General features: G+C 38.4%; 1 long non-coding RNA gene across 2 annotated transcripts in view; it reads left to right on the forward strand.

Moving 5' to 3' along the window:
* The window catches only part of LOC109376249 (uncharacterized), an 11,300-nt gene extending 2,645 nt beyond the window's left edge, over positions 1-8,655 (forward strand). Inside the window, exons 2-4 of one of the 2 annotated variants that reach the window (XR_002122710.1) lie at positions 5,964-6,116; positions 6,387-6,616; positions 6,743-8,654. This is a non-coding gene — a long non-coding RNA (uncharacterized LOC109376249). Of the gene's footprint in view, positions 1-5,963; positions 6,617-6,742 lie in introns of both variants that reach the window. The other variant, XR_002122709.1, reaches the window with a different exon arrangement.
* Positions 8,656-14,094: the final 5,439 nt, after the last annotated feature.

Raw genomic sequence — 14,094 nt, forward strand, 5'->3', positions numbered from 1 at the left:
TGGCAGCCCAGCTCCAGGTTGAGCTGTTGTTCAGCATCTTAGCTGTAGAGGGCAGTGTCACTGGCCCTCATATGTGGGATCCGAACCGGGGCTCTCTGGCGTGCCAAGCCAGTTCTTAACCATCGCGCCACTCAGCCGGCCCTGAGATTTTTGATTGGGATTGTGTTGAATCTATAGATCAAGTTGGAAAGAACTGACACCTTAGCAATATTACACAAGTAAGTCTTCCTATCCATGAACATTGAATATCTCTCCATTTATTTAGATCCTCTTTGATTTCTTTCATCCAAGATTTTAAATTTTCCTCTTATTTAGTTTTGTTCATATTTTGATAGATTTATACCTAAGTATTGCACTTTGGTGCTAATTTAAATGGTATTATATTTCTAATTTCAATTTCCAATTACCCATTACTGGTATGTAGGAAACCAGTTGATATTTGTATATTAACCTTATATCCTACAATGTTGCTATAATTACTTATTAATTTCAGTAGTTTTTTGTTGACTGTTTGGATTCTCTATATAGATAATTATGTCATCTGTGAACAAAGACAGTTTTATTCCTTTTTCAATCTGTGTTCATTTTATATCCTTTTCTTGCCTTATTGCACTGGCCAGATCTTCTAGCATTGTGTTGAATAAGAATGGTGAGCACAGACATCCTCTTCCCAATCTTAGAAGGAAATCATTCAGTTTTTCATCATTAAATAAAATGTTAGATGTAGGTTTTTGGTAGATACTTTTTATCAAGTTGAGAAAGTTCCCATGGATTTCTATTTTTCTGAGTTTTTTTTCATGAGAGTAGGTGTTGATTTGTCAAATGTTTTTTCTATGTCTATTGATAGGATTGTATAATTTTTATTTTATAGCCTGTTGATATAGTGGGTTACACTGATTTTTGAATGTTAAACTAGCTTTGCATCCCTGGAATTAACCCCACTTGGTCATCGTATATAATTCTTTTATGTGTTGCTGAATTTGATTTGCTTATATTTTGAAGGATTTTTTCATATATTCATGAGGTATGTTGGTTTGTAGTTTTGTGTATTATCTTTTTCTGGTTTTGGTATCACAGTAATACTAGCTTCATAAAATGAATTGTGTCAAATAATTGTGTTGTACATCTAAAACAATGGTATGTGCCAATTATATCTCAATTTTTAAAAATAGATTGAAAAATACTTTAAAAAATGAATTGGGAAGTGTTCTCTCCTTTTCTATTTTTGGAAGCTATTATGTAGCATTGGTATTAATTATTCTTTAAATATTTGGTAGAATTCTTCAGTGAAATCATCTGGACCTGGAGATTTGGGGGGGTGTGTTAAATTATAAATTCAATTTTCTTAATAGTTATAAGGCAGTTAAGATTATTTAATATTGAATGAATTGTGGTAGTTCCTCTTTTTTAAAGAACTGATCCATTTCCTCTAAGTTCCCAAGTTTATATGTGTGGAGTTGTTTGTAATTGCTATGGTCAGAATATTTGTTTCTCCTCTCCACCCTCCACCCCCAAATTTATATGTAGAAATCCTAATGCCCAGTGGTATTGGAAGGTGGGGCCTTTGGGAGGTGTTTAGGTCATAAGGGAAGAGTCCTCATGAATGGAATTAGTGCCCTCTTCCACCATGTGAGGACAAAGTCTGGACTTCCCAGTCTTCAGAACTATGAGAAATAAATTTATGTTGCAACTCAGACTGGTATTTTGTTATAGCAACCTGAACAGACTAAGACAATTATATTACCTTATTATGTTTTGGATGGGGGCATTTCTGGGCCGCTGACTTCTGTTCCAAGTCTAGGATATGTGAGGCATAAAAGAAAACCCAGGCAACTAACCACCTTGTTTTTCCTCAGGTCCCAAGATCCCTAGCTCATCTGCTTTCTTCCCACCTTTCCGAGTCTTCTTATATTTGTTTTATATATAATATCCAGGATTTTAGTATTGATAGTTGTACTTAGCAGGAGGAATAGGAAAACGTATGCCTACTCTGTTTTCCCAGAAGTGCAAATTCCCATTTTCAGTTTTTGATGTTATTGCGTGGCTTGTCTTGCTAAGGTATTGTGGCCAAATCACTTTTTGACAGGATCAAGTATCTATTTTCGACAGGATCATAGTAACTATTACTATGAGATCATTGTTCCATTTGGTAAATCTTAATCACATTCAGGGGCCTGATATGCTTAGTGAATACAACTTTTGAATATGTAGAAATGTTTTAAGTATTGACTTAGAGCAGACTACTTCTATAACAGCAAAAAATTTGCCCTAATTTCATTTGTGAGTAGGTATTTGTACATAAAAGTTAATTTGACAAATAAAATATGGTAGCTTAATTCTTCAAAGGCAGTTTATAGACAGACCTACTTTTGGATAATTACAGATGTTTCAACCTTGTGTTTGACTACACAGACAAATGAATAAGTAGAAGACAAACATTGCAAGCAAGGAGTATAAATGTGCATTCAAATAATGACTTTAATAATTAAATTATGCCTTTAACTCTTTCTGACAAGAGTGTCATATCCATTTCTCATAGATAAATTGACTGGTCCAGTAATCTGAAATAAATGATCTTAGATTGTGAGTTTACATTTTAAAATCTTTTCAATTTAGTCAGAGGGAGTGACCATATCACACAATCACTTCTATGGAATAAATATGGCTGTTCTGACCAAGTAAAAGTCCATGTTCTATTTTTTCCTAATAATTTCCCCCTCTGTGTTCACATAGTTTTATAGCAGTATTTTCACAAACAATGTATTGTCCTAGAAATCTCCAGTATTAATCATCATTGATGGTATCATTGTGCAATAGCTAGTAGAGAATGTAGAAGCTAGGGGGAAAAGTGGAGGCTCTTAAAATGTAAAGCAAAATCGTTTTACTAGCTGGGGATCAAGCAGGAGGTTTTGAAATGTCAAGAGGCCCAAATATGAATTTAAGTTAGAGTTTTATAAACTAATATGAATTCTCCTCTTATTGCATTTTAATATAATTTTATTTAATATCCTTTAACACATTCTAACCCAATAGTGCTGCTCCATAATTATTTTAAAATCAATCCCTAAGTCAATATCCTTTCTCTGTAATTTTAGCATTCTCTGGTCTCCTAAGCACAGTTACAAGTTGAAAAGATTTTGGAGAACCGTGAGCAAAAATCTAATGCAAAAAAAAATGGCTTCATTTTGCAGGGACGTGCATACTAGGTAATTGACAGAGAATGACCAAGAACATGGACCTAGGAGTAAGTCAGACAGATTGAATTGTTAAGTCTTTTGAATGCACTGTAAATGAGAGTTTGAAATCAATGTGCCATTTTTGTTGCTTTTAATAAGGTCTTTTAAGGATAGAGGCAAGACGGGAAAATGTAATACTGCTTTGTTTAGCCCTAAAGCAAATGGAAGTCTTGTATGTTAAAATTCCCCAGAATCTCTTGAAAAAGGCAAACTGCACTTTTATATATTTTTTCCTTTAGTATAGGATGTTTACAATTGTATATTAAATAATTGTATATTAAGTACTACTGCAGTACACATGGTGCTAATTTTCATCTTGGAACATCTTACTGTCTTTTTATTGTTGTTATGAGGTTTCAGTGGGTTTTCCATAACAGCTTTTGGCTGGAAGCAAACTTACTGAGGTTACTTCATCCTTTATTATGCTGCAGTCAAATGCAGGAATTCTAAAGCAGCCCTGATGAAATCTCAAGGAATTGGTGTCTTAAATGTCACAGATACTTTTGGTTCCTTACCCAACAACCATTCCCATTTTCTTTGCTGCTAGAGTCCCATATTTGTTAGGGTTCCATCCTTTCTTTGCAGTACTGTGCTCAGAGAGAGAAATCCTGGGCAAGCTAGTCGAGGTGGCCCTTTCCCTTAGGTAATGATTGGTTTAGAGGTGTGAGGATGAACCACTTTGGCCAAGCAGACATGAGACATATGCTGGAGGAACTTCTGGGAAAGCTTTCTTTGCTCTCAAAAAAGAGATGCAGGGAGAAGATAATTCTAGTTTCTACTGAATATCCTGCTTGAATGTGACTCTGAACTGCTATAGCTGTTTAGAATCATGGATGAGCTGACCTGAGGGTGGACTAGGTCACATCCAGGACGGCAGAGCAGGAGGTGGAAAGAACAGACTCAATGATGTTGTTGAGCTTCTGAATTAAATGAAAGATGGAACTGCCCTACACCCAGACTTGTTAAGTGAGATGTTTCATTCCCCTGTTTAGACCATTTGAGTTAAGATTCTCCTTTACTTGCAACTGAAAAGGTCCTGTTAATAATATACCACAGCATCCTTGGCTTATGTAACATCTTCCACTTAGATAACATACTCTTTCAAGCAGCCATGGATATTAATTATGGGTGCTTTCTTTGTGTTCCTTAGGGAGTCTAGAAACACCAGATAATTCCACTTTCATGCTATTGATAGAAGAATTTAGCAATAATAGCTATCATTCACTGAACAGCTGCTGTATAGCAAGCACTGTGTAAATGCTTTAGGTATACTATATCAGCTAATTCTCACAAAATGCCTAGGTATTATCCCCCCCCTTTTTTCTTTTAAATAAATAAGGAAACAGGCTCAAGAAGATTAAACCACTTCTCCAATGTGAAAACTAGGAAGCGGGAGAAAAGGACTGAACCGAAGTCTCTTTATAATAAAACTTGTGCTCCGAACGTTGCTGATTTCCTCTTATTGATCATGATGTGCTAGTCATTAAGGATAAAAAGAGAGAAAGTCAAAATTGCTTTCTAGTTTTAGCAAATCCTCAAGAGTTTCTAACTAGGAGAAAAAAGTCCATGATAAAGAATGATAGAAAGCAAGCATCTAAGAATGTGGTTGCTGTTTCCAAATGATTGTGGTGGTGAGGAGAGACGACTGTGATGGGGACCATCACACCGGTGTTGGTTAAAGAGCCTGAGTCTGAGCCAGCCTGCCTGGTTGCCCTCTGAGTGCTTTTACAGTGCATGGGCCATCAGGTTAGAGAACCAGGAGTCCATAGAATCATGCTGTTGCTCCAGGTGAACATTTTAAGGATAAAAAGTAAGAGGGGGAGAATCATGTGGAGGAAGACTTCTAAATTGACTTTTTTCCTTAAAATAGAGGAAAGGGAGGTACAGGGTGGTGGGGTAAGGGAGAAGTGCATAATTTAATATAATATTCTGGATCTACATGAAACTGAATCCGTGACAGTTTTATGATAGCTTATGTTTAGGCCCCAGGGATGATCTAACCAAGACTTCCATTCAGGATTCTTTCTAAGAGAGAAATAGGCTCTCAGCCCATGAATTCCATGAAATAGACTTAATTAATTCTCTCTTCAGTGTCTTTCAGGATGACAATGTCAAGCACCCTAGTTTCTTTTCTTTTTTTTAAAGATTTTATTGGGGAATTGGAGGAGGGGAACAGCGTTGGGGAATCGGGGAAGGGGAACAGACAAGTTGCTGTCCTTTTGTTCTTCAGTCTAGTTGTGGAGGACATTGTTTCACTGGCCCATGTTGGTATCATCATTGCGCTCTTCCCGGGTGAGGCAGATCAGTCACCAGCCTCTGGACGGCCGCTCACGGTGGCTCTTGGCAGCTCACACCGGCTGCTGGCCACTCATGCTGGCTGCCGGCCAGCTTATGGCAGCTTATGGCAGCCTACTGCTGTAGGGGCTGCAGCCTATGCTGTCACCGGCGACTCACAGCAGTCCAGCTCCAGGTCGAGCTGTTGTTCACCATCTTAGCTGTAGAGGGCAGTGTCACTGGCCCCCATGTGGGATCTGAACCAGGGCCCTGCTGCTCAGAGCAGGTGTCCCAAGCCAGCTCCTAACCAGTGTGCCACTTGGCCGGCCCCTCAAGCACCCTAGTTTCATTCAGCTTTCTATTCGAGGTTCTAAAACAAATATTGAACCATGATACACCAGAAATACATAAGATATGTTTCTTAATGTTGTCTGTTTCCACCTTTATCTCCAGAAAATACACTGGGAATGGAAGTCGACTTGCAGATTCCAGCAGTAGTACCAAAAGGCCAAAAGGATCCGAAACAGATCAGAAAGGAGCTGGAATGAAATGAACTGGTCAAGGACAGAAGTGGACCACAGTCCCCACTATCTTCCCCAAGTAGAGGTCAGGTTTAACTTGTCCCCAGGAGAAGATGAAATCCCGCCTGTGGACTGCAGCCTCAGCCTGTGCCTGAGAGTTCTAGAGTTCTAAATACCTGCCCTGTGTATTTCAGACTTGCCTAGCCATCCCCCAAATCTCATAAGCCAATTCCTTGCAATAAATCTCTTAACCCTTTCAACCCGACGGTAGAATATAGTCGAATGAATAGCTCTATCAGCAGACTGCAGCGTTAGAGTTTACCCTACCAGCTCAAAAAAACTTTTCCCTCTACAGCGGAGTTCAAAGTATATTCCCAGGCACTTGACTCCAGCGCTGGAAGAGTCCGTGAGTGCTGCCTAAATGTGTAAGAACAGGAAACACCCAGGTTTACGTTTGCCACGTCACCGCCATCGCGACCTGCCTTTTGTGCTCCGGTGCCCAGTGGGTGATGTGGTTATTTTGCAGTTCTTACGAAAGATTGGAGTTTCTTCATCATTACATTAGTTTTCTCTGCTGCGTATTAGGTAAGTTTTAATTTTATGTGTGTTTCATAGCATGCTGAAGTAATACATCCCATTATTGAAAGATATATGCATATGTACAGTTCAATGGCAGAAGTGTCTCATATAAGAAATATTTTTTTCTCCCAGTTCAGAAATGGGTGGAGTGAAGAGAAAAAGAAAAATTGATGATGAAGAAATAGAAAGGGCCTTGCAAGAAGATAGCGAAATTGACTGTGAAGACGATGATGATACGGAGGAGGAAGCACAGTAGGACACTGACGATGTAATATCAGTTGAGCCATCTCTGTCTACAAGCAGTGCGTCACATTCCTTGACATCTTGGCATAGGATTGGAAACGTGAAAGATAATTCTTTACCTGAATTAGACTCTATTCCAGACTTTACCGGAAAACACAGTGTTCTTGGTTTCAACAATTTAGAACCATATGGATATTTTACTCAATTTCTTCCTTCGTCTATTTTTGAGCTTATTGCCAATGAAACAAACAGATATGCTGAAAGCATTCTATCTTGGATTGAAAAACTCTCGCCTAGGTCTAGGTTTAACAAGTGGCAAGGTGTTGATGACCAAATGATGAAGGCGTTTGTAACTTTTGAAATTGCAATGGGGTTGGTACACAAGCCAACATTAGAATCATACTTTCAGGATACCTGTTGGTTGACTCAAACTCCTGGTTTCAACACTATTTTTACAAGGGATGAATATCATCCAATTAGGTCCTTTCTTCATTTTTCCAATAATGATGATGAATTATCAAAGACTGATCGGCTTCCAAAAATCAGGCCCATAAATAGATTTTGTGAAGGTTACATATATTTCCTTCTATAATAGCAATAAGGAATTGTGTGTGGGTGAGTCCATGTTGAAATTCAAGGGGTGTCTATTTATCAAGCAATATCTTTCCAGTAAACCAAGTATAAAGTGGGGCATAAAGATTTGGTCACTCTGTGATTCATGAACAGGATTTCTGTTGTGCTTTGATGTTTACACAGGCAAAGATTCAGCTCAAGATGGAAAAGTTGGGTTGGGAGCAAGGGTGGTATCCAGCTTGCTGAATGAATTTGAAGGGACATGTAGTTTGTACAGACAGTTTTTATTCAAGTATAGAACTTTTTGAGAGTCTAAGATTGAAAAAAAGCGGAGCATGTGGTACAGTGCGTGCCAATAGGAGAGGACTGCCTTCAGATATGAGGATTTGCAAGCTGAAGCCTGGTGACCTCCCCGTGATATGGGAAAATCATGATCAACCACTGCTTGCTTGCACTTGGCAGGAGACAGGGAGAGTTAACATGATCTCCACTGTTGGGAATGGTGGTGTCAGTGAAGTGCTTGTAAGATCAAAAAAGGGAATGAGAGAACTGTGTTGAAACCAAATATTCAAATTCTATACAATTCATTTATGTGTGGAGTTGATTGTTTTGATCAGCTCTGTGCCACTTATCCTTTTGACAGGAAGCCTATGAAGTGGTATCAAACCATATGGCATTTTCTCATTGAAGTGGCTCTAGTAAATGGCTATATATGTTACAACATTCAAAACCCAGCAAGAACTTGACCCAACAGAAATTCAGGGAAAAAGTTATAGAGGGCTTATTAGATGGATTTTCAAGAAAAGATGGACATAAGAGGGGTTGCAGGATGTCTACACCAAAAGAGATTAGGCTGACAGAGCACCATCTTCCCAGGGAATTTGAGGATAAGAAAAAGAAGCCTAATTGCTGCATGTGCAGCATTATGCCCTCACAATGTGCAAAAAAAGGGGAAAGGTGTTTGCAAACGCAAACAAACCACGTTTTATTGTGCTATGTGTCCTGGAAATCCAGCAACGTGTGTTGTTCCTTGTTTTGAGAATTACCACTCAAAAGTAAAACACAAAAAATCCTGTCAGTGTTCCAGAAAGGAAGTTTAGGAAAGTGGATGTACATTTTTCTATATTTGTTTGTGTTTTTCATGAATTAATAGCAATAGGACATTTTCCTACATAAAAATGTCATTTATATACAAAGCAGCTCAAATTTGTTATTAAATGATTAAAATAGTCAAAATATCAACTTTTTGTTTTTTGTGGATTTCTGACACATTTTGAAAACAAAACTTGAAATCAGTTAATGCAGTGAAAGAGTTAATATATGTCTCCTGGTTCTGATTTTCTGCTTGAACCTTGATTGGAACATAGTGACAAAGAGAAACTCTTAAAAGCAGCCAGAGAAGAAACATGCACAGAGAATAAAAATCAGAAAGATAAGCAGATTTCTCTTAAAACACATGAGAAGAGAGTGGAGCAAAATCTTAAAAAACAAACAAACCTGTCAACAGAAATTATATAACCAGTACAAGTATCTTTCAAAAATGAAGGGGAAACAAATATTTCCAGACATACAAAAGCTGAAAGAATTAATCACCAGCAGATCTGCACTACAAGAAATATAAGTGGATTTATTTTAATTTTTAGAGTAGTTTTAGGTTTACAGAATATAAAAGAAAGGACAGAGAATTCCCTTATACTTCCTACCCTACCCCACAATTTCTCCCTTTACTAACATCTTCATTAGTGTGGTACATTCATTATCATTGATAAACAAATACTGGTACAATATGTACTAAAGTCCACACTTTACATTAGGATTTACTCTTTGTGTTGTACAGTTCTATGGGTTTTAACAAATGCATAGTCATGTATCCACTATTATAGTCTCACAGTTTCACAGCCCTAAAAATGCTCTGTCCCCTCTTCTGTCCGAACCCCTGACCACACTGATCTTTTTACTATCTTCTTAGTTTTGCCTTTTTCAGAATGTCACATAGTTGGCAACATAAAGTATGTAGACTTTTCACACTGACTTCTTTCACTTAGAAATAATACATTTAAGATTCCTCCGTGTCTTTTCGTGGCTCGATAGCTCATTTCTTTGAAATGTCAGTTTTTTAGGCAGAAGGAAAGTAATACCAGATGGACATCTGTATCTACACAAAAGAATCCATATCTACACCAGAAATAATAACTATTTTAAAATTTAAATCTCTTCAAAAGATAATTGACCTTTTAAACAAACAAATAAACAATGTAGTATAGAGTTTATAGCGTGAAATCATAAAAATACTCAATCCCTAAGAACACAAAAGCAAAGAAAAAAAAACCAAACCCAAAGAACTCCTGGGGGCAAATAGAAAACAATTAGCAAGAGGGTAGATTAAACTCAACCACATCAATGATCGCATTAAATGTAAATTGTTTAAACACCCTAATTTAAAGCAGAGTTATCAGATTGTGTAAAAAAGCTGCCTATAAGAAGCCCACTTTAAATACAAAGGCACCAATAGATTAAAGTAAAAGGATGGAAACTGATATATTAATACTGATCAAAAGAATGATGGTAACAATGAAAGTGTCCTTCGATAGATGATTAGATAAAGAAGTTGTGCTATATATACACAATGGAATACTATTCTGCCATAAGAAAAGATGAAATAGTGCCATTTGTGACAACATGGATGGATCTTGAGATTATTATGCTAAGCGAAATAAATCAGAAAAAGTCGAGAACCATATGATTTCACTGATACGTGGTATATAAAACTGAAAACAACAAAGGAACAAAACAAACAAATGAAACAAAAACTCATAGACACAGACAATAGTGGTTACCAGAGGGGGTTGGGGTGTGGTAGATGAAGGTAAAAGGGATCAAATATATTGTGATGGAAAGAGAACTGTCCATGGGTGGTGAACACACGATGTGATATATAGATGATGTATTATAGAATCGTACACTTGAAACCTATGTAACTTTACTAACCATTGTCACCCCAATAAACTTCAATTAAAAAAGAAAAAATAAAGATGGGATATATACTTTGATATCAGACAAAGTAAATTTCAGTGCAAATAGTATTACTAGGGATAAATAAAGGCCATTTCATATTGATGAATGAGTCAATTTATCAAGAGTATATAACAATCCTTAATGATTATGTACCAAAAAACAGCTTCAAAATACATAAATAAGTACTGATAGAGCTGCAAGGATAAATTAAAAAATTCATTAATATACTTGGGGATTTCAATACCTTTCTTTCCATAATTGGTAGAAAATGTGGAAAATATCAGTAAGGATTTAGAAGACTTGAATAACATTTCCAATTAACACAATCTTATATAATACTTATAGACCACTACCCAACAACAGCAGAATACACTTTTTTTTTTTTTAAGATTTTATTGGGGAATTGGGGGAGGGGGAACAGACAAGTTGCTGTCCTTTTGTTCTTCAGTCTAGTTGTGGAGGACGTTGCTTCACTGGCCCATGTTGGTATTATCATTGTGCTCTTCCCGGATGAGGCAGTTTGGTTGCCGGCCTCTGGACGGCCACTCACAGCGGCTCTTGGCAGCTCACACCGGCTGCCGGCCACTCACGCTGGCTGCCGGCCACACACGGTAGCTTATGGCAGCCCACTGCAGCAGGGGCTGCAGCCTATGCCGTTGTCGGCAACTCACGGCAGCCCAGCTCCAGGTCGAGCTGCTGCTCACCATCTTAGCTGTAGAGGGCGCAGTGTCACTGGCCCTGATGTGGGATCTGAACTGGGGCCCTGCTGCTCAGAGCTGGTGTCCCAAGCCAGCTCTTAACCAATGCGCCACTCGGCCGGCCCAGAATACACATTTTTAAGATACACACAGAACATTGGTCAAAATAGGCCATATTTTTCTGAATAAATTTAAAATTATTCAAATCAAATAAGATACGCTTTCTGACCACAGTGGGATTAAATTAGAAACCAATGGAAAAAAAAACAACAACCTGAAAAATCTACAAATGTCTGGAAACTAACACTCTTAAATCACCCATTGGTCAAAAAAGAAATTAGAAAATATTTCAAGCTGTTTGAAAATGAAAATACAAGATAAGATTTGTAGGATGCCACTAAAGCAGTGTGTAAAGGGAGATTTATAGCACAAAATACCTATATTGGCAAAGAAAGCTTTCAAATCAGTAGCTTCAACTTCCACTTTAAGAAATTAGAAACAGAAAAGCAAGTTAAACACAGAATAAATAAAAGAAAGGAAATAAAAGATTAGAACAGAAATATATGAAACAGAAAAACAATAGTGAAAGTCAATGAAACCAAAAGCTCTTTGAGATCAATAAAACTGAGAAACCTCTAGGTAGACAGATCAGAAAAAAGAGAGAGCAGACACAAATTACAAATATCAGGAATTAGTGAGGTGATGTCTATAGATTTATCAGCACTCAGTCTGTGGTATTTTGTTATAACAGCCTGAATGCACTAAAACTAACTTTTAGGAAGTAATTGTGAGTTATTTATGTTTTCTTGCTATTACTCATTAAAATGTTATTATTCATCAAAACATGTTATCCCACCAAAAAATACAGACCTGAACAATTATAATTAAATTCAGTCATCTTTGTTATTTTGCCAACTTTCAGGCCTAGCAAAGCATAGCATTACACACAGTTTTCGATTTTGTCATTTCAAAGGTATATTTGCAAAATATATTTGTACAATAAAATACATTTTGTTTAACAATGTGTTACCATGATTTATCGTGTTTATAAATTTAAACGTGTGGCATGTGACCTTTCATTTGTACCCTTGCCCGAGGCCCTGAAAATGTTAGGGGCAGCCTGAAGGAGGGACTCTCTCAGGTCTTAAGGCTGCTCCAGTAATCTCCCGTGGAAATCACCTGAGCATGAGCTGTCACTGCTTAATTTACTCTCCTTCCTTTCCTCCCTCTTGTTTTTCTTGTAGAAAACTGGACAAGAGTGGGTGAGGGGGGAAGAATCTCGGAGATCAGCTTATACAATTTCCAAGAGAGATTCAAAGCAGGTGAGTTGCCTCTGGTACAGCAGAAGAGTTGCTGGGGATGACCTTGCTGTACACATCAGCCTGCAAGGAAAGAGGCTGACTTTGCAGCCCCCCACTCAGTTCTCCTCAATGCTGGAGGACGCCTGAAATCCCACCCTTAGAACTTTATCTTAAGATTTCAATCCTTCTCTAGCTTACTGTGTTGGTACTTCCTGAGGCTAGATTTGATTTTGGGGAAAGAAGCAGAGAAAACCTGTGTCTCCAAATGCAAGAGGGAAGAAAAACCATAAAGCATAGAGAGCTGAGATAGAGAGGAAGGGAGCTGTGATGGAGATGAGGGAGTTGGGAAGGAAATTAGGGGAGATTGCGTGGACAGGAAGGTAGGTGGGAAGGAGATGAGGGAACCGAGACAGAGATGAAGGGAACTGAGATGCAGATGAGACAACTGGGAAGGAGGTGAGGGAACTGGGATGGAGATGAAGGGAGCTGAGGTGGAAATAAGGGAACAGGGCAAGATGTGAGGGAGGTGAGAAGGAGATGAGGAAAGAACATGGAGGTTAGGGGAGGTGGGAAGGAAATGGGGGCTGGGAAGATGAGGGAGCTGGGGTGCAGATGATAGGAGCTGGGGTAGAGGGAAGAGGAGAAGGAGAAAGTCCAGCTGCCCTTGTTGCTATTTTGCCTAGGGCTGGAAGGAAGGGGAATATTTAAGAAGGCAAGTTTTGGCAGTGAAAGCAAGCTAGGTTTCCTCTTGGACAGCTTAGAGGGGACCCCATGTACGCCAATACATGAAAACATGAGTTTCAGAATCAGACAGATGGGCTCAAATCCATCTGACAGTTTTGAGCTATCTGACCTTGGACAAGTTGATTAACCTGCTTGAATCTCAGTCTTCTAATCTATAAATACTATTAGCAGAATAAAGAGGATCTATTTTATAAGATTATTGTGAGGACTAATGAGGTGTGTCATTCATTAAGTACTTGGTAATGTGCCTGGCACACTCTAAGTAGATTCCAGTCATTGGATAATTTACTCTGCTCACCAAACCAAAAACAAATCATCTGAATAGAAACTCCAAAAGTCGTCTGGTCCTAGACTCAACCAAGACTATTCCTCTTCATACCCTGAGGCATTCTCACCCTAGAAAACAGATCTTTGAAGCAGGGAAATTACTGAAAAGGGCTCTGACTGTACCTTACTCTAGTCTAGACCTCCTTAAATACTGCCCCTGCATTGTCACTAGAAAGATATTTACTATGCGAATCTACTTATTCTTCTGCTAAAGTCTTTGAATGGCTTGTTGCCTGTGTGAAGTGAAAGCTCTTTAGGTTGGCAGAGAAGGTCCTCCCTGACTTGGCTTTCCCTGCTTCCATGCCCCCTCCCTGCCCAGTTAGGGTAAGAGCCTCTTTCCGGTGTTTGCAAGGGTTGTCCCAGCGCTGCTCACATGGTGATGGTAGGGTGTGTGAATTTCCTTGGAGTAACCAAACGCAGGACCTGCCTCATTTCTTCTGTCTTGTTAATTCTCAATGTTTATTCATTTTTTTTATTAGGAAATACCTTCACATGGTTCACAATTAAAAATATATAAAAGAGGGGAGGCTGAATGGCGTGTTGGTTAAGCGCTGGCTTGGGACGCCAGCTCTGTGTAGCAAGG

The sequence above is a fragment of the Hipposideros armiger genome, unplaced genomic scaffold (genome assembly GCF_001890085.2).
Source record: "Hipposideros armiger isolate ML-2016 unplaced genomic scaffold, ASM189008v1 scaffold_1074, whole genome shotgun sequence".
Taxonomy (NCBI): Eukaryota; Metazoa; Chordata; class Mammalia; order Chiroptera; family Hipposideridae; genus Hipposideros; species Hipposideros armiger.